The following is a 20,278-nucleotide window of genomic DNA, read 5'->3' as shown; positions in this document are numbered from 1 at the left end:
TTGCCAAGTTTCGTGCAAATCCATTCAGCCGTTCGAGCTAAAAGTGAGGCCAACCGCCCTAAGGAAAAATGAATGGGAAAAACGTATTTTGGGACCCCCTTTTTTCTCGGCCCCCCCTTGACCAAACCCCCCCAAAGTTTCTGGGGCTGCTCAAAAACAAAATGTGCCATTTTCCTGAAAATTTCAGCCGATTCCGTCCACAAACGCCAAAGTTATTAGACATAGAATTTTCAAAAGTCCCATAGAGAAAAAATCCTAACTATATATACCTACTGGCGACCGCCAGTAGGTAATATATATATATATATATATATATATATATATATTTTAAGGTTCACAGTTTACCCAAGGTGCAGGGCGCACTCACAGACAGCGCGTTCAAGTTCTGGGGGAGAACCAAGGCGCCACTTGCATCAGCAGAGCCTGACGCGTTTCAGGAATCCTCCCTTTATCAAAGGCTTTTCTGCTCCAAAATGCTCGCCAAACATGCAGACACCAGTCTTTTGTCCCTTTCTTTAATCATCACATCCAATCTCAGGTGAGTATCAGCATTGAATTGTGGGACTGGTAGTCTGTTCCAAATAATACCCCAGTGGGCTGGATGGCAAACCTTAAGGAAAATAAAACAACAATCAAAGTGAGCCTTTTCTGTAACTCCTCCTTTCAAAATAACGCCAGAATGTTCCAAAGCGCCGATCCAAGGACCAGCAGCGGAACCGCCAAACAGTTTGCGGCGGTGCACCCTCGGCCGGGTCGGCCGCATATTTTAAGGTTCACAGTTTACCCAAGGTGCAGGGCGCACTCACAGACAGCGTGTTCAAGTTCTGGGGGAGAACCAAGGCGCCACTTGCATCAGCAGAGCCTGACGCGTTTCAGGAATCCTCCCTTTATCAAAGGCTTTTCTGCTCCAAAATGCTCGCCAAACATGCAGACACCAGTCTTTTGTCCCTTTCTTTAATCATCACATCCAATCTCAGGTGAGTATCAGCATTGAATTGTGGGACTGGTAGTCTGTTCCAAATAATACCCCAGTGGGCTGGATAGCAAACCTTAAGGAAAATAAAACAACAATCAAAGTGAGCCTTTCCTGTAACTCCTCCTTTCATAATAACGCCAGAATGTTCCAAAGCGCCGATCCAAGGACCAGCAGCGGAACCGCCAAACAGGTTGCGGCGGTGCACCCTCGGACGGGTCGGCCGCATATTTTAAGGTTCACAGTTTACCCAAGGTGGAGTGCGCACTCACAGACAGCGCGTTCAAGTTCTGGGGGAGAACCAAGGCGCCACTTGCATCAGCAGAGCCTGACGCGCTTCAGGAATCCTCCCTTTATCAAAGGCTTTTCTGCTCCAAAATGCTCGCCAAACATGCAGACACCAGTCTTTTGTCCCTTTCTTTAATCATCACATCCAATCTCAGGTGAGTATCAGCATTGAATTGTGGGACTGGTAGTCTGTTCCAAATAATACCCCAGTGGGCTGGATGGCAAACCTTAAGGAAAATAAAACAACAATCAAAGTGAGCCTTTTCTGTAACTCCTCCTTTCAAAATAACGCCAGAATGTTCCAAAGCACCGATCCAAGGACCAGCAGAGGAACCGCCAAACAGTTCGCGGCGGTGCACCCTCGGCCGGGTCAGCCGCATATTTTAAGGTTCACAGTTTACCCAAGGTGCAGGGCGCACTCACAGACAGCGTGTTCAAGTTCTGGGGGAGAACCAAGGCGCCACTTGCATCAGCAGAGCCTGACGCGTTTCAGGAATCCTCCCTTTATCAAAGGCTTTTCTGCTTCAAAATGCTCGCCAAACATGCAGACACCAGTCTTTTGTCCCTTTCTTTAATCATCACATCCAATCTCAGGTGAGTATCAGCATTGAATTGTGGGACTGGTAGTCTGTTCCAAATAATACCCCAGTGGGCTGGATGGCAAACCTTAAGGAAAATAAAACAACAATCAAAGTGAGCCTTTCCTGTAACTCCTCCTTTCAAAATAACGCCAGAATGTTCCAAAGCGCCGATCCAAGGACCAGCAGCGGAACCGCCAAACAGTTTGCGGCGGTGCACCCTCGGCCGGGTCGGCCGCATATTTTAAGGTTCACAGTTTACCCAAGGTGCAGGGCGCACTCACAGACAGCGCGTTCAAGTTCTGGGGGAGAACCAAGGCGCCACTTGCATCAGCAGAGCCTGACGCGTTTCAGGAATCCTCCCTTTATCAAAGGCTTTTCTGCTCCAAAATGCTCGCCGAACATGCAGACACCAGTCTTTTGTCCCTTTCTTTCATCATCACATCCAATCTCAGGTGAGTATCAGCATTGAATTATGGGACTGGTAGTCTGTTCCAAATAATACCCCAGTGGGCTGGATGGCAAACCTTAAGGAAAATAAAACAACAAACAAAGTGAGCCTTTCCTGTAACTCCTCCTTTCAAAATACCGCCAGAATGTTCCAAAGCGCCGATCCAAGGACCAGCAGCGGAACCGCCAAACAGTTCGCGGCGGTGCACCCTCGGCCGGGTCGGCCGCATATTTTAAGGTTCACAGTTTACCCAAGGTGCAGGGCGCACTCACAGACAGCGCGTTCAAGTTCTGGGGGAGAACCAAGGCGCCACTTGCATCAGCAGAGCCTGACGCGTTTCAGGAATCCTCCCTTTATCAAAGGCTTTTCTGCTCCAAAATGCTCGCCAAACATGCAGACACCAGTCTTTTGTCCCTTTCTTTAATCATCACATCCAATCTCAGGTGAGTATCAGCATTGAATTGTGGGACTGGTAGTCTGTTCCAAATAATACCCCAGTGGGCTGGATGGCAAACCTTAAGGAAAATAAAACAACAATCAAAGTGAGCCTTTCCTGTAACTCCTCCTTTCAAAATAACGCCAGAATGTTCCAAAGCGCCGATCCAAGGACCAGCAGCGGAACCGCCAAACAGTTCGCGGCGGTGCACCCTGGCCGCATATTTTAAGGTTCACAGTTTACCCAAGGTGCAGGGCGCACTCACAAACAGCGCGTTCAAGTTCTGGGGGAGAACCAAGGCGCCACTTGCATCAGCAGAGCCTGACGCGTTTCAGGAATCCTCCCTTTATCAAAGACTTTTCTGCTCCAAAATGCTCGCCAAACATGCAGACACCAGTCTTTCGTCCCTTTCTTTAATCATCACATCCAATCTCAGGTGAGTATCAGCATTGAATTGTGGGACTGGTAGTCTGTTCCAAATAATACCCCAGTGGGCTGGATGGCAAACCTTAAGGAAAATAAAACAACAATCAAAGTGAGCCTTTCCTGTAACTCCTCCTTTCAAAATAACGCCAGAATGTTCCAAAGCGCCGATCCAAGGACCAGCAGCGGAACCGCCAAACAGGTTGCGGCGGTGCACCCTCGGCCGGGTCGGCCGCATATTTTAAGGTTCACAGTTTACCCAAGGTGCAGGGCGCACTCACAGACAGCGCGTTCAAGTTCTGGGGGAGAACCAAGGCGCCACTTGAATCAGCAGAGCCTGACGCGTTTCAGGAATCCTCCCTAATTTCAAAGGCTTTTCTGCTCCATAATGCTCGCCAAACATGCAGACACCAGTCTTTTGTCCCTTTCTTTAATCATCACATCCAATCTCAGGTGAGTATCAGCATTGAATTGTGGGACTGGTAGTCTGTTCCAAATAATACCCCAGTGGGCTGGATGGCAAACCTTAAGGAAAATAAAACAACAATCAAAGTGAGCCTTTCCTGTAACTCCTCCTTTCAAAATGATAATAATTTTAAAATAAATTAAAATGAATAGTTTATGAATGGTTTTACAGTAAATATATATATATATATATATATACATATATATGAAATTAGGTTTGTTTGTTGTAATTGTTAAAATGTATATTCCATCTAATTTTTTTTGATTCATGTTATTATTTAATATATTATTTTATTTTATAGATATAAAAAACTTTCTATTGTGTGCAACTATATTTTTGACATCGATTTTTCTTTTTCAATATTTTTTAACCTTCCATTATAAATATAGGCCGTTGATATTTTTGACATCGATATTTAAAACTCGCTATTGTGGTATGAGGATATTTCAGGTGTTGATATTCTGTCAGTGAACCAGCAATGGCCAAAGAGAAGTTCTAAGAGAAGGCATCCCAGGTGGGAGTTAGAGGAGAGACATGAGTTGAGAATTTGAGAGAGAAAGAGCTCTCCCCTGAGAAGCCCAAACTTAAGGAAGAAGAAAACACCATCCCCACGAGGAAGCTAGAGTTAGGCCCTGGACTCCGCATGAGAATGAGCCTGGGAAGAGTCAGAAGAGAGGCCCCAAACAGAAATATTAATTTATTGAAAATTCATTGAACTCCACCTGGTCATAGGAGTAGGAGTGGGGCCCACCAAAAAATAAGAAATAAGGGTGGTCCAACTGAAACACAATTAAGACATAGGAGAAGCAGGACTGACCCAGGTCCCTTACTTGCATTCTTCTACAACATCCTCAAAAAGGATGTGATACAGAGCAGTCTAGATGGCGCAGTAGGACTAGACATTTAACGTTGGCGGGAAATACAGGCCCACATATTACATTATTACCGCAAAAGACAGGAGAAGGACAGGGTAAAGCAAGAACAAGCCGAAAGAGTCACCACCAAGCTGGTCCAACAAAAATGTAAACTCAAGGGGTCCTCATTGGCCACAAACGTACAAATAGCACCAGTCTTGAATAGAGCTCCACCTCCGAACCCCAGAGGATATCCACCCACTCCTAATGGCAGAGGTTAGGGAAAGTGGCTTCAGACAGGGATCGTATAGTAATGATAATAATAATAATTCCTATTAGTAAAGTGCAAATATAAAAGCTGTTGATACCCAGAGCGGGGTTGGCTGGCCACACACTCGGGGTAAAGACAGTCCAAAGAGTGGGCAGGGCGACACTCAACTAGTGCATAAAAAACTAGCGCCCAGGTCCACTCATCCAAATACAGCTTTGGACTAGCTATGTAGGTCTCAACAGCCCCAGAGTTTCCACTAAATGAAGGCCCCTTACAGTTCCAAAGGAAGCCTCTCCAGTTTTGGGCACCGTGTTTCCTAGGGCAAGGATATCTTCAAAACCTCTGAAGCAAGAACCACATGACACCCAGTCTGTAGAGAAAATCCATCAAAGCCATTAGCATTATCCTCCTCGGACCGATCAGTACGAGTCCAAACCGTGCAGCAGACTCTTGTTGAAAGCACAGCAAATAAGCACAATCTCAGAGTCACTCCCCTGCAAAGGCACAGAATGGTCACAAACACACCCCACCACCTCCAATATACTACGTTAGAAGCAGCATCACCCAAAACCATAGGTATATGCCCAACGGAACACTCACAAAGAAGCCCAAAAGTATCTAAGAAAACCTTAACCTTCCAGAAAAGATAATAACCTAATCACCCAACTCCATTAAGGAGAATCTCATTTCCCGCCAGAGGGTCATTCATGCAACAACTGAAACATCGCCATTACCCACACACCCCCCAAGAATCAGTTCATATCCACTTTCTTTCACATTGCACAAAGCACACGCAGGTCAAAAGGAAACCCCTGTACCGATAAAGTGACACACAAACACACACACACACACACACATTTAAAGGAAGCAGCCCACAAAGTAAAGTACTCTCCACAGCAATAGCTAGGGGAGGCCAAAGTACACACAAAATAACTCTGAGACGGTCTAACCTCACCATTGCTTAAAATACTGCCACCTCCTTCCCATACCCCACTAAAATGTTTTGAGCATAGTGAAGCTACAGAATATGCCCTCAAAAAGAAGGCACAGGAATTTCCGAAAACGATACAATGATATGTGGTTTTTGCAAGCTAATTTACAACCAACAGCTCTTATCAAACAAGTGTGTAATCGAGCTGCATGTGCAACATCCTCACTTCTGCCTGCTACACCTTTAGCCAAAGCTTCCAACAGAACTTCAACGAGGCCCAATTGCTCAAGAACACAGACTGCTAGATGCTTTACTGACACGTTTTTACAAATAGACTCTGTTTTTGCACTGCACCAAGCCAGGACACCCCATGGAGTGCCCTGGAGACCATCTCATACAAATGCTTCCAAAGTTATTTATTTATGCATTGTTGTAGACTCTCTGTCTCCCCCATGGGTGCTCTCAAACACCTCTGAAGCCATAAATCTGCCTAGTTTCATGAAACCTACCATGACATTCTGGCAGTGCTTGCATAAGGACCTCTTCCACCTTAATGACACTTATACTTAACCAAACTCTAGCATTCCACAAGCACTACACAGCGCTCTCCTACAAAAACACATGGTATCAACAAATGAGCACCGTGGGCACCCAAACTATGAGCTGGTCATATTACATGTGAATGCTGTTACCCCACATTGTAGGCGCAGACAGACTTTACTTGTCCCAAGAGATAGCCTACGAAAAAGCAAAATGTCTCATTCACCTGTACTATGTAGGATCAAGTTCAAGATACAACCCAATAGAGTAGAACCACATTGAGCAGTAGTAAATATCACCTGGTATGAGACCAACCCCACAGCACTATACCTTTTCACTGAACCTAGCGATATTCAAACTTAGGTAGGATGTGCTCTATAGGGGAGGACACTGGTGCTGAGACATTGTAGAAAAGAGGTGGTTCTTAGAGTAACAAAACCCTCACCAGTGCACAAATACATCCCCTCCCGCCTCCGTCTGTGGTCCCAGGGTGGCCCTAAACATATTTGGTGCAGCCTTTCTTAATGACAAATAGACTACTGACATAGAATTCCAGTGTATGGTCATTCACCTCGCTGTCGCTAGGGAAAATGAGTCCCATGGGATGTGGTCAACCACCTGCACAGATACCCCATGACAAAAAATCTGGGATATTGAGATAAACAGGTACACATGGTGGAACAGAAAGGGCAACCCCTAATTTTACAGAAACCTACACTGTACTCTTTGCATTTCAGAGAGAAAGGAACAATACCCCTTGGTACCAATGAAAACTACGAAGCAATACTGCACATACCAGACCTAAAATGGGGCACCTCCACATTGATGCATTACTACTGGCACTGCAGAGAATTTGCCTATGACCAGCTATTTTCCAGAATGCGGCATCTCTGCACCCTCGAGGCCTGTAGACCTGGAGACCACACACATCCCAACCTCGGGGTCATCCCTGAAGATCTGTCTGTTTCCACCCAGAAGGAAACAACTCTGCTGGATCAGGCTTGAAGAAGAAGAACTGCTGCCTATTTTTGCTGGGCTCAGTACAAGCCCATTCCAGAAGAATTCAGACTGTTTTCTGACACTCAGGTGAACACAGAGGGGCCATACCCTTCTCACCCTACAAACTAAGGGAACGTCCGCTGGTTGTAGATAACCAGGTGGGAAATGCTGAAGATGATCAACAATACTGAGCTTGGCCTAAATGCTATCAAGACTAAAGACTAGGAGCCACCTGCCTCTTGATGATGCAAAATAGGTATGTGTCGGACTTGATGAGCGTGATGGAGGGTCGGGTGTATGTCAAGATTGGTACTTCCTGGTGCATGTTTATTCCTGGAAATGATCTTAAAAATGGAACTCTTGCTATTTCAATCAAAGCACTGCATCGTCTGCAAGCTGACACGAAGAGGGAGGGATGAGCACCTGAGCAGGACTGGTTTCATAGTATTTTTTTAATGGCTCCCCCTGTTGGCCATGCCATTGTTTACGGTTCCCATTTTTGTACTACTATTCCTACAAGTGGGGATATCCGGCTGTAAAAACACAGTCCAACTATTAGGTAGTATGCAATAGATAAGGAAAAGCTAGCAGAAACAACAGAAACACACCCAGCCTCGAGGAATGTGACTGTCATGAAATATGAGGAAAATTATGTAGCTGAAAATCCAAGTAAAGGGGGGAATGTTAGTATCAGTGAATGTGATGTCAATGTGCTCCATAATTTATGGAAACATAACAATGTAAATACCGGTAAATACAATGTCAATGTACCCCATGGCAAATCTAGGCATAAAAAGGAGAATGTCGGTAAATGTGATATCAATGACCTACATGTTATATGTACACATAGAAAAAAACTTGTAAATTGCTGTTAAATTCACCGAGAGGACCTCCCATCAACCCCAAGTCAGAAATACATGGTCAGACAGGTGCTGTGACTCAAACCCAAGCCTATCAATTGAAAGGTCACAGGCTGGTTTACACTTAGCCTGAAGACAAATGCGCGAACAGGGAAAACCAAGATCGATCGCACAGATAGGCAGATACACAACAAAAGGTTGGAGGAGATTTCCACAATAAAACTTGTTTTGCCAAAGGGCGCACGTCCCCATATACCACAAAGTCAGAGGCCACATGTAGTTAGGATCACTCAGCCAATCAGAACACAGCATGCACACTACACAAAGTGATCATGCGCTCCCCATGCAGCACATCTGGACACAATCACACTGGCCTACATTGGGTCTCCACTAACCCTGGTGGTGAACTCCTCTCTGCTTGTTGAGTTTGCAGAGTTTTGCATACTCCACGCTACTCCTTGCACGAGGAGTTACCAAAAACTTGCTCACGCTCATCAACGTCAAGTTGGCGAGGGCGAGAGGGGAAAATCCACCTCCTCGCTGTTTTTTTTCTTGTTCATGCTAACCAAAGTCCAGTTGGTGAACGCAAGCGAGGAAAATCAACCTCATGGCGAGATTTCTCATTGCGGGTGGTTGGGTTTCTTAATGCAAGGGTCGCTGCAGGTCATGACCACTCGCATTGAGATACCTTCCGTTCGTATTGAGAAAGCTGTTGCTCAAGTAGAAAATCTTCTTGAGCAGCAGAAAGGAACCTGCTCCCTCGTGCGCTGCACATGGTGTCATTCACAATGATTTTACAGCCCGGGTCAAACACCTGGTGCTCAAAATCACAGCGAACGTCATAACCCCATACACTCCATGGCTCATGGACCTCCGCGCAGCGCAGCCGAGTTTATTGGTCACTTTGCGGAGTTCCGTGTACCGGAACTCTGTGAACTCCACCCAGGTTTAGTCTCCACAAATTCGAGAGCCACGAGCACCAACTTATCAGATGGTTGAAAGTATGGTTCATGACTAGGCCCGGATTTATGTGCTCCACAAGAATGTGTAATTGGGTTCATTGTACTTCAAGAACTGTATATAATGCTGGTCAAAACCTCCGTAAATCGAGACAGTATTCAGAAGCCACTCTGTTGCTGATCTCCCGGCCGCTATGTTTAATTAACTTGTTCCTGTTTTGCCAAACACCTCCTGTGTTTCATTTTTTCAAGGTAAATTCATATCTGAGCAACAAGTTACAATAAATGCAAGCAGTTTTTGGTAAGTCCACAATTGGTCTTTTGCAATCAGACAGCTTGTGTTAGTCTGGCAAGGGTACAATGAAAATAAAATTTAAAGTGAAGAAGAAATGGTTGTATCAAGGCTGTCATTTGTAGCTAATTAGTTAGCAGACAGCTCAAAGTCTTGGCTAATCTTGCACGCTTCTGTATTGGTTGGCATCAAGTGTGTTTGAATTATCTGAAAATGTGTGATAATTCACCCACACATAGAACTCCAAAATATGTCTTTCCCAGAGCCCCAAAAATCTTTAAGATGTCACTGTTTGAATAAATATTGACATTCCTGTCTATAGTGCATGGATGTCCTGGAACTGGGTGTTCTGGTGCTATTCTTGTGCATACATTAAGCCCCTGGGTTTGAAATTTTTTTCAAATATGTTGTGGTTTTCCTGCCTGCTAAGTGAGGCAGATGGGTGTTCCATGCCTTGTGTGATATTTGTTTTCGGTGAAGGGACTTGCTGTTCCACAGTCAGGGAACACGAGAGCACAGTGAACACCGCCCCCCATGAGATCACATCTCAAATAAGAGAGAAAGATTGGCAACGTAAAGCTGGAGGGCAGAGACCTTGCAGTGCTGAAGGTAGAAAAAGTAGAACACAAGGACATTTATCAGTTTGATCAAATATTCTTTATATGCAATTTAGAGTTTTAAAATCTATTTCATGTTTTTCAAGGAGCCAGTGTTGGCTAATTCAAGATTGAGAGGCTTGATCACATTTTTGCAAAGTGTCCAAAGTTAATGATTTGGCAAGTTTGAATTCTTTGCAGTTTTAAGATTGGTGAGGCAGGTAAACCTAAAAAAAGCGTATTACAGTAATCCAGTCTGGACAAAATGCAGATGGAGAACACAGCCTATCAAACTGATCAAGGAGAAAAGGCAAAGTCCATCCTAGCAGAATTGATGTAAAAAAACATGAGGAAGAAACAGCATTGGTTAGGGACACAGAGATGAGACTTGCTTCACTAGAACTCCTAAAGATTTTACTTTATGTATGTATGTATGTATGTAAGGCATTTATATAGCGCACTACTTACCCGGAGGGTCCCAAGGCGCTTCGACCGCTGCGAAACCCTTCCTTGCTTCCCTGAGAGATGGTCCCTTAATGGGTATCTCCAGGGTGAGACCAGGCATCCCCGGCGGTCTGGTGGGGCCGTTAGTGAGGATGAGGCAAGCTAATGCCCAGAGTTGCCGAGTGTGATCGCTGATCAGAGTGGGCACCGAGGCGAGAGAATTATCGAGTCCGCTGACCCTGGTCCAGAAACCTGCCGCGCCGGGAATCGAACCCTGGTCCCGGGCCGTCCAGAGGGAAGGATTTCCAGGGATGTTTGCCAAAAAGAAGGGTTTCAGCATTCAGTATGGTCACCCCACAGTAATGTCTCAGATTTAGCACAGAGGAGCATACGATAGTGACAAGACACAGACTGCGGGCTTATGAAGGCTAACAGTGCTAGTAAAATTAACAGAAGATTTGGATAATAATGAACATAGGAGAAGGCAAGGTACCTTGGGGCAACCCGCAAAAGACTGATCCGGATGGACTTATAGAGACTAGGTGCAATTGAGGGGAAATGAGAAGATCCTTTTTCTTAAGGACCCTTTAAAACTGATGTGATCAGGATGATTTAAGAAGATGGAATGGTCCACGGTATCAAAGGCTGCAGAGAGGTCCAACAGAACCAAAGCTCAGAGTCACCTGCATCACAAGATACCACCGATACAATATCGCTGACACAATCCATTACCACTACGTCCTATACTGGGAGCGCAATACCAGCAATGGAATAGCAGTAATACAATCAAATGTGGCTGACTCAATGCAATGCTCGTAGCACAATCAATCAATGAGGGGTTTGTAAAGCGTGGCAGCTCACCCGTGAGGATCTCAAGGCACTGAGGAGGTGGGGGCTGCTGATTCATCTGGGTGTGAAGGTTCAGTAGAAGAGCCAGGTCTTGAGGTCATTCCTGAACTAGGTCAATGACGCACATTGCCTGAGGTGGAGGGGCAGGATGTTCCAGGTTTTGGCTGAAGGTACTCCTGTTCTTGTCTTGTGGTTCTTTGGGATGGAGGTCAGGGTGAGTTGGGCAGAGTGAAGTTGTCTGGTGGGTGCGTGGAAAGCGAGGCGGTGGTTCAGGTATTCTGGTCCTGCGTAGTGAATGGCCCCGTAGGCATGTGTGAGGAGTTTGAAGTTGATTGTCTTGTTGAAAGGGAGCCAGTGAAGTTGTTGGAGGTATTGTCTCATGTGGCTGTGGTGGGGGATATCGAAGAACAGTATGGATGTGGCATTTTGGAGGTTCAGTAGTGTACTGGTGTCATACTTCAGCAGGGCAGAGATACACTTGTGGAGACGAGGGAACAGACAACCAGGAACTATGTGGTGCACACTGCCAGACTATTCTGTGGTGCACAAAGAAGATTACTGCCCTAGAACGGGGCTACATGCCATTTCTGAATTTTGGCAGACCTGGGTTGACTGCCTGCTGCTGTGTTGCACCCTTAAGTGTGCTCTACAAAGGATTTTTGGCTTGCCCCCTGTTCTTTGTGGCGGTCTCAGGGACATCAAAGACCTCCCCTGAGGGACCCACACCATCTGCTGTAACACCTGGAGTGTGGTCCTCCTAAGTACTCACATCATCTGCTGTTTCCCAACTGGTGGTACGGTGTGAGTGTGAAACTACAAATTGTGCCATTGTGCCTGGAGACCAGATTGCCTGGTGCAGAGCCCCAAAAGCATTGACCGCAGTCAAGGAGTTGGGCAACTGCATCGCTGGGACCTCAGCGTGCATAAGCTTCTTTTTGGAGGTGGGCAGTTCACCGGTTGCAGGACCCCTCATGACCAGCTTTGTTGATCATTGGCACAGCATACCCTGCCAACTTAGGGAAGACAAAGCAAACACAAGGAGATGATGGACAGAGCACTGAAACGTTCAGACACTCACCCCCAGTCACAGAACTGGGTTGAATCCATCATAATTCTTTAGCTCACTTCGCCACCTCAGTTCACACCCTGCTATATGCAAATCATTCTTGACCCTGTGCCTGAATAGAACAGTCCAGCCCGAACTGCCATGCCATGTCTTCCCTGAACCGTAAACAAAAATCCTAGTACCGGTTTCCGGGTAACACCCTTCCTCTGCCAGGCTTGCTTGAATGTAGTGGCAAGGTGAGCAAGGGACCCACGGCTGGTCATACCCTGCCACCTTAAAGCAAACAAAGCAAACACAAGGAGATAATGGACAGAGCACTGAAGCATTTCAGACACTCACCCCCAGTCACACAGATGTGGGTTAAATACATCATCATTCTTTAGCTCTCTTCGCCACCTCAGTTCAGACCCAGCTAGATGCAAATCAGTCTTGCCTCATGGGAACAGTGCAGCCCGAACTGCCAAGCCAGGTCTTCCCTGAAGCATAAACAAGCATCCTGGGTCCGGTTTCTAGGTAACACTCTTCTTCAGCCAGGCTAGCTTGAATCCAGGGGCACAGTGAGCAAGGGACCCACGTCTGGACAAACCCTGCCAACTTATGACGAACAAAGCAAACACAAGGACATGGAAAGCCCTCAAGGAGATGTTCCCCAACAACCCAAACAGAAAAGGAGTGATGATAGAGGGCATGAAGCCTGGGAAGATTGTGACTGATTTCCTAGAAATAATGATGGAACGATGGGGACAAGAAACAGCACAGCCCTGGACTGACCCAGGTCCCTTACTTGCATTCTTCTACAACATCCTCAAAAAGGAATTGCCCACTGTGATACAGAGCAGTCTAGATGGCACAATAGGACTAGACATTAAACCTTGGCGGGAAATACAGGCCCACATATTACAATATTGCCAAAAAAGTCAGGAGAAGGACAGGGAAAAGCAAGAACAAGCCCAAAGAGACGCCACCAAGCTGGTCCAACAAAAACTTAAACTCAAGGGGTCCTCATTGGCCACAAACATACAAATAGCACCACTCTTGAATAGAGCTCCACCTCTGAACCCCAGAGGATATCCAGTGGCAAACTGAGCAAGGGACCCACGTATGGGCATACCCTGCCAACTTAGGGTGAACAAAGCGAACACAAGGAGATGATGGATGGAGCACTGAAACGTTTCAGACACCCCCAGTCACAGATCTGAGTTGAATCCATCATCATTCTTTAGCTCACTTTGCCACCTCAATTCAGATCCAGCTATATGCAAATCAGTCTTGACACTGTTCCTAATGGGAACAGTCCAGTCCGAACTGCCAAGCCATGTCTTCCTTGGACTGGAAACAAGCATCCTGGGACTGGTTTCAGGCTAACAACCCTCATCAGCCAGGCTAGCTTGAATCCAGTTGCAAAGTGAGCAAGGGACCTACGTATGGGTATACCCAGCCAACAAAGGGCGAACAAAGCATACACAAGCAGATGATGGACGGAGCGCTGACACTTTGAAGACACTCAACCCCAGTCACAGATCTGGGTTGAATCCATCATCGTTCTTTGGCTCACTTCGCCACCCCAGTTCAGACACAGCTATATGCAAATCAGTCTTCACCCTATGCCTCATGGGAACAGTCCAGCCCGAACTGCCAAGCCATGTCTTCCCTGGACCAGAAACAAGCATCCCAGGACCGGTTTTGGGCCAACAGCCCTCATCAGCCAGGCTAGCTTGAATCCAGTGGCAAAGTGAGCCAGGGACCCACGTCTGGGCATGCCCTGCCAACCTGGGGCAAACAAAGCAAACACAAGGAGATGATGGAGGGAGCGCTGAAACTTTTCTGTGTTTGATTTATTCTACGAGTCACCCTTGCTAAAAGGATGTCCTCGTCATTGAGGATGTTCTCAATGCTGCTTGGGGAGTCTGACCCACCTGTGTGGAAACAAGGTACCCTTTGCACTACTCTTAGAAAATGGATGCAGGAGCTACATCTTCTCTGTCTAGGTGAGAATGTTAGGATTGATACCCCTCATCACTACTTTCTCGTCCTGCAAGGAGGTCCTACTCTTCCGAATGGTGTTCCTTAGAACATTAGGCCAAGAGTTCCTGGAGCTTAACCCTGATTGGATTGGAGGCATTTGAAATTTTCTTAAGTCTACAGAGGGTCCTTCACTTCTTCATGCCATGATGGAGGTAATGGGTCAGGTTGAGTTCCACAACCATATTCTCTGCATTCATTATTTCACTAAAGTTGCAGTCTTTTTAAAAGGACTAAAAAAAATCTCTAGGCACTTTTACCCTTAAAATATAGTAGGCTTTTTTTAAGCTTTAAAATACATTTGAATTGAAAGGCAATTTTGGAGTGTATTCCTGTGGTCATTTTTTGTCAGAGTGGTATAGCAAATGCAAAGTTGTAGACCCCACCCCTAATCCACCAATTTAGGAAGCTGGCTCTGTATGTACTATACCCAAGTAAGGTATAGTGTGCACAGAGCCCAGAGGATACTCAGAGACTTTACAGAGGCTAAAGTAGATAATACTAATCCTTTTGTGGTAGTGTGGACGAGCAGCTGGTCTTATCAGAGGCCTGTGTTAAGCTTTTTTGTTCACACACAGTCAAGAAATGATTATCCACACTCAATGACTAAAATCCGAGACCAGTGCTTTGAAAGAGGTTACTTTTTGTATATTTATTTCATAGAACCAAAGATTGTTGCAGTAAAATATGTTTTGCAATCTCACTGTTTTTCATTGTAAAAAGTGGACACAGTGCATTTTTCAATCCGTTCAATGTTATCCTAGGAGAGGAAAACTAAATCAGCAATATGCTGTTAAGTAAATGATTAACCATATTGAGCTTTAGGATTAAGAATCAGCACCAGTCAAGGTTCAGGTAAGTGACCTCACTGCACCACCAGTGACACTGGGGTAGTTGGTGCATAGATCAAACTCAGGATCTGGTACCAATGTTATCCTATGTTGAAAGGGGGCAATCAAAGTGGTACTGCTTGCAGGTAAGTAGCACGGTTTTACAAGGGTTAGGAGGTAGTAGCCAAAGTTCTACTTACCTTTAGGGTGCCTACATTCTTTGTATGTCCACTCCCTCTGGGGAGGGGGCATATCCCTAACCCTATGGGCTAGAATCCTCCAAAACAATATGGATGAAGGGGGTCACATCAGCTCAGGGCACCTCTGGGATCGTCCTGGGTGAGAGGGGACACACCTCTCTTGCTTACTAATTTTCCCACCAACCTTATCACCAAAGTAAGGTTTGGTCAGGGGGGCAGGCATCTCCACTAGCTGAAGAGGCCCTAGTTAGCATAATAAACGGCAGGAGACCTTTGAGGCTCTCTACAATTCTATACTCTTCTTGCCTGGGATTAGGTGTGAAGCACGTCCACCCAGACCTGGCTTGGCTTCTGACCCACAAGAGAAAGAACTCCCAATTCAAGGGGTCAGAAACATGTCTAGATATGGCAGGCTAGTGCAGGCCACTAATTTGAGATGTTTGGTACCAAACATCTTTGGATTCCATGAAGCCACCATGGCGCTGTGGAACTCGTAGTGAAAGCTTCCAGCCCATGTACTCAGTATGGCTTCACCGTGCACTCATAATGTCTAGAAACAGACTTAGACAATATAGGGGCGTATCTGCTCATGCCGGTATGCTCTCACATGAGGTAGAGTGTGCCCTGCCTTAGCACTAAAAGGCCTACTGTAGGGGTGATTTAACTATGCCTCGTGCAGTGCTGGTAGGCCTGGCACTCAGGGATGTGAGCCAGGTCAACTCTTTACTATTATCTGCACCAGAAAAGCTGTCTGCCGTGGAAGTGTGCATCTGTGTAGTGAAGGGTCTCAGAGTTGCACAAAACATCCTGCAGCCCTTAGAGACCCTCCCTGGTCACAAGGCCCTTGGTACCACTGGTGCCTTTTACAAATGTCTTATTTGTGTGCCAGAAGTATGCCAATTGAAGAAACCAAGGTACAGTTTTGGGAAATAACAGAGGCACTAGGAATCTGGTTAGCAGGAACCCAGTGTACATTCAGTCAAAGATGCATCTGAGGCACATAAAAATTGGTGGGTAACCAATCCAAAATGGGTGCTTTCTTACACCATTGGAGCTCCGACCATAAACTGTACCCACTAGCCATCCAGCAGTGCTATTTCCATGACAGCAGAGCAGCTTCTAGGAAACAAAAGTCTCTGGGTTGCAGGGAAAGTATGGTTGCAAAGCATAAACTTAAAGAAATTGATGGAAGGGCACCTCCAAGCGTGCAGCCTGTGGCTTAATTTGCCTCAATAACAGGGTACCTCACCCGACCCAGACATGGAAAGGATTAACAGATTGATATCTCTTTCTTGATTCAGTGGGTAGTGGTGCATGGCTATTCTTAATTAGTGGAGCGATCTGTCTGGATAATTCTGATAACGAATGAGACTCCTCGATGCTAACTAGTTTTGCGACCCCCAGCGGTGAGTGTCTAACTTCTTTGAGGGTAAAGGGGTGTTCATCCACCCGAGATTGTGAAATAGCAGGTATGTGATGCCCTTAGATGTCTGTGGATGCACGTTTGCTTCACTCAATGGATCATACAGCCATCAGGGGTAGCAAGCGCTATATAAATTCAAACCTCTTTCCCTTCTCTATCCCGCCACCTACCCTTCTCTACCCAAATAACTGAATAACATATCCACTACTCAAATTACTTCATATTTTACTATACTCATTTTCAACACTAATCCTTTATGAGTTCCGAAGTGGCGTGCTACTTGCCAGAAAAGCGCTTAAACATCCATCAGGGTCAACAAGTGCTATATGAATGCAAACCTTTCTTCCCCTTTTATCCCTCCGCTATCCTTCTCACTCCAAATAACTGACTAATATCCACCACTGAAATTACTTTCATATTTCACGATATTAATTCACCACTAATGCTTATGGGCTTCCTGAATAGCATGTTTCAACACCCTATCAGGGGTAACAAGCGCTATATAAATACAAACCTTTTTTTACTCCTCTATCCTTCTACTATCATTCCAAATCCAAATAACTGACTAACCTATCCACCACTTAAAATGTACTTGCATGTTTCACTATACTAATTCAACACTAACCCTCTATGGGTCCCGGAGTAGCGTGCTACCCGCGGAAAAAGCGATTTGACGCCTTATCAGGGGTAGTAAGCGCTATATAAATGCAATTACAATACAATACAATACCCTTTGCTTTCAGGTGCAGGTAACCCCATGAACTCCGTTCGTAATAGGGATTGGGGATTGCAAATATTTCCCATAAACAAGGAATTCCTAGGATGTGCAGGACTTAAGCTTGCATTGGTTAAGTCCCTGCCCTTTGTACAAACCACCCATCACTACTACTGATTGCATGTTTTAGTAAGGGCCTCGGATTGGCCCACCGTGGTCGGCAAAATGGCCCTGGCAAAGCACTAAGAAAACTTTCAAACTTGACTATCTGGAGGAATTAAACGTCGTAACAAGGTTTCCACAGGTGATCCTGAGGAAGAATCTTTAATGGCAGAGTGGCCAGAGTAACTGAAGGAACAAGCCCGAAACCCTCAGCCATCTCTCAGTAGGAACACACTATAGGCACAGGACACAGCCAGGCCTTGCCCTCAAACACCCAGCCAGTGGAGTGGTCTGCAGCTGGAGAGGGCTCCTCCACCCAGTAGAAGGGTGAATCCAAATTGCAGTGCCTCTCTGGGCTTGGAGCATCCCCAATTTACATGTATTTATGCTGTCATCCCAGAGGAGTCCAAAATCTGTAGGGTCACAAGCTGCACAGGAGTCACAGTTTTATTGAGCAAAGTACAGGATTCAATGGAACCGATTACGGGTTGCAAAGCCCTGGGCCAGATCAGAATTCCAATCGATCTTATTAAGCATAACCCTGATTTCTGGGCTACGTTATTGAAAATGGTTTTTAACAATGTTGTCCACTCCCTTTTGCCGACCTCATGGTCAACCACTAACATACTCTTTATCTTCACGAAGGGTGACCATATGCAGCCGAGTTATTACAGGCCTGTTTCCTTATTATACTCAACATTAACAATATTAGGAAGGGTTCTGTACAACAGGATTAAGGGTTGGACAGAGGAGAAGTACATTCTTTAACCTTGCCAATTTGGATTCCAAAGTTGGAAATGGGCTAGGCCTCGGCAGAGTTCCAAGAGTTCCGATATGTGGAACTCTACAAAGTGACCCAAAAACTCTGCCGCTTTACGTGGAGTTCCACAAGTGATGGAGTGAGTTTGGTCACACTCTTAGCGTGGATTTTCAGCTCCAGGTGTTTGTTTGTAAAATCACCCTGAACTGCACCATGCGTTGTGCAAAAGGGTGTTGCTTCTTTTCCGCGGCTCAAGTAGATGTTCTACTAAATCTTGCCTGGAGGTGGATTTTCCTCTCTAATGCTCGCCAAATTGATGTTAACGAGGGAGGAAAAAACTCCTTCTGAACTCTGCGTGCTCTGTAGAGCAAGGAGTGCGGAAAACTCTGCAAACTCTGCGAACAGAAGGGGTTCACTACCCAGCTCAAGTCTGGACCATTGAACACTGTTCAAATTTAACCTTGGTTATAGGCAGGTATACTGTGGCCAAACAATGCCCTATGTAATTGGCTTTTATGGATTTCACCTCAGCGTTTGATTCTGTAAATCATTCAAAGCTATGGTTAAACTTTCTTTTATGTGGGATGGATGAAACACTCGTGCACGTTTTAGAGTACTTGCACAGGGACATGAAGGCATGAGTCAGACTCAGCATATATGGGGAGGTATCAGATGATTTAGGATTCTTTCAAGGAGTACGACAGGGGTGTTTTTTATCCCCACTTTTATTTATCTTATATATTAATAATCTCCACCACAGCCTAACACCTATTACTCCTGACGTCCCAAAATTCAAAGGCTATCCCCTTCCTTCCCTCTTGTATGCGGATGTTGCTGTGTTGATGGCACACAATCAAAGAGCCCTGCGCCTCCTACAACATGGATTTGTGGACTTTATGGGTGACTTAGACATGCATACATCTATATTGAATCGTATATCATGTCCTGCAGCTGTAGAAAATGTTCGTTGTCCACTCTTGCCATTGGGCAGAACAATTTAAATTGCACTTGCACTTTTCCTTTCTTGGGACTTACTTGATATGCTACAGGTTCATGGTCAGTGCACACTACCCATTGCAGATCGAAAATGATTAAGACTATTGCCCCACTTTTTAGTCTACCCCAACCCAGGGGAAGAGGATCTCTTATACCCCTGCTGCAAATTTACAAGATACTATGTGTCCCGACAGTGACATGTGGTGCAGTGGGGAGTTTCCAAACGCGACTCCATCCAGAACGAAGAAAAAAGGTTCTGCAGAAAAGTCTTAGTGGTCTCTATCTCATCATCCTATTTTATTTGCCACAATGAACTGACCCATTCATATACAGAAGATTTTATTAAAGCACAACCCACCCACCCCCCTTACTACGGTTAGCAGTGTGGAAAAATAAGGATGCTCATTTTTAAAGAGATATTATTGAAGACCGTCTCAGCAGTAACAAGGGTCTTGCGATCCCTTGGTTAGCAGGAGTGGAGGTAAGTCTTCGCAAGATTGGCTACCGGCATGCATTTACAGACCTTGAGCACTCCATTGGTGTTAGCAAAGAACATCTTCATGAAGCTTTGTATGATTTTGCTCACACTGAAAAAATGATTATGGAGATGAGTAAGCCGACTGTGGTTGCCGATCTGTAGGGTGTGCGGTAAGCTCTGCTCCACCAGCAGAGTATGTGGAGTTTTAACCATTCCATGCTCCACTTGGAGCTCGGAGTTCTGCAAAAACTACGCTAAACGGAATAGTGGTGTTTACCAGTTCTATAATTGCTTCATGTGATGCACAATCACACTGTTCCAGGCTGTGCTTTATTTTGCAATGTCACTCATAGCCTGCTTGGACTGTGTACTGACGGAGCCACCCGGCCCGTCCACACAGGCACGCACGCACACAT

The sequence above is a fragment of the Lissotriton vulgaris genome, chromosome 2_1, assembly GCF_964263255.1.
Source record: "Lissotriton vulgaris chromosome 2_1, aLisVul1.2, whole genome shotgun sequence".
Taxonomy (NCBI): Eukaryota; Metazoa; Chordata; class Amphibia; order Caudata; family Salamandridae; genus Lissotriton; species Lissotriton vulgaris.
Note: the sequence above shows the minus strand (reverse complement) of the source record.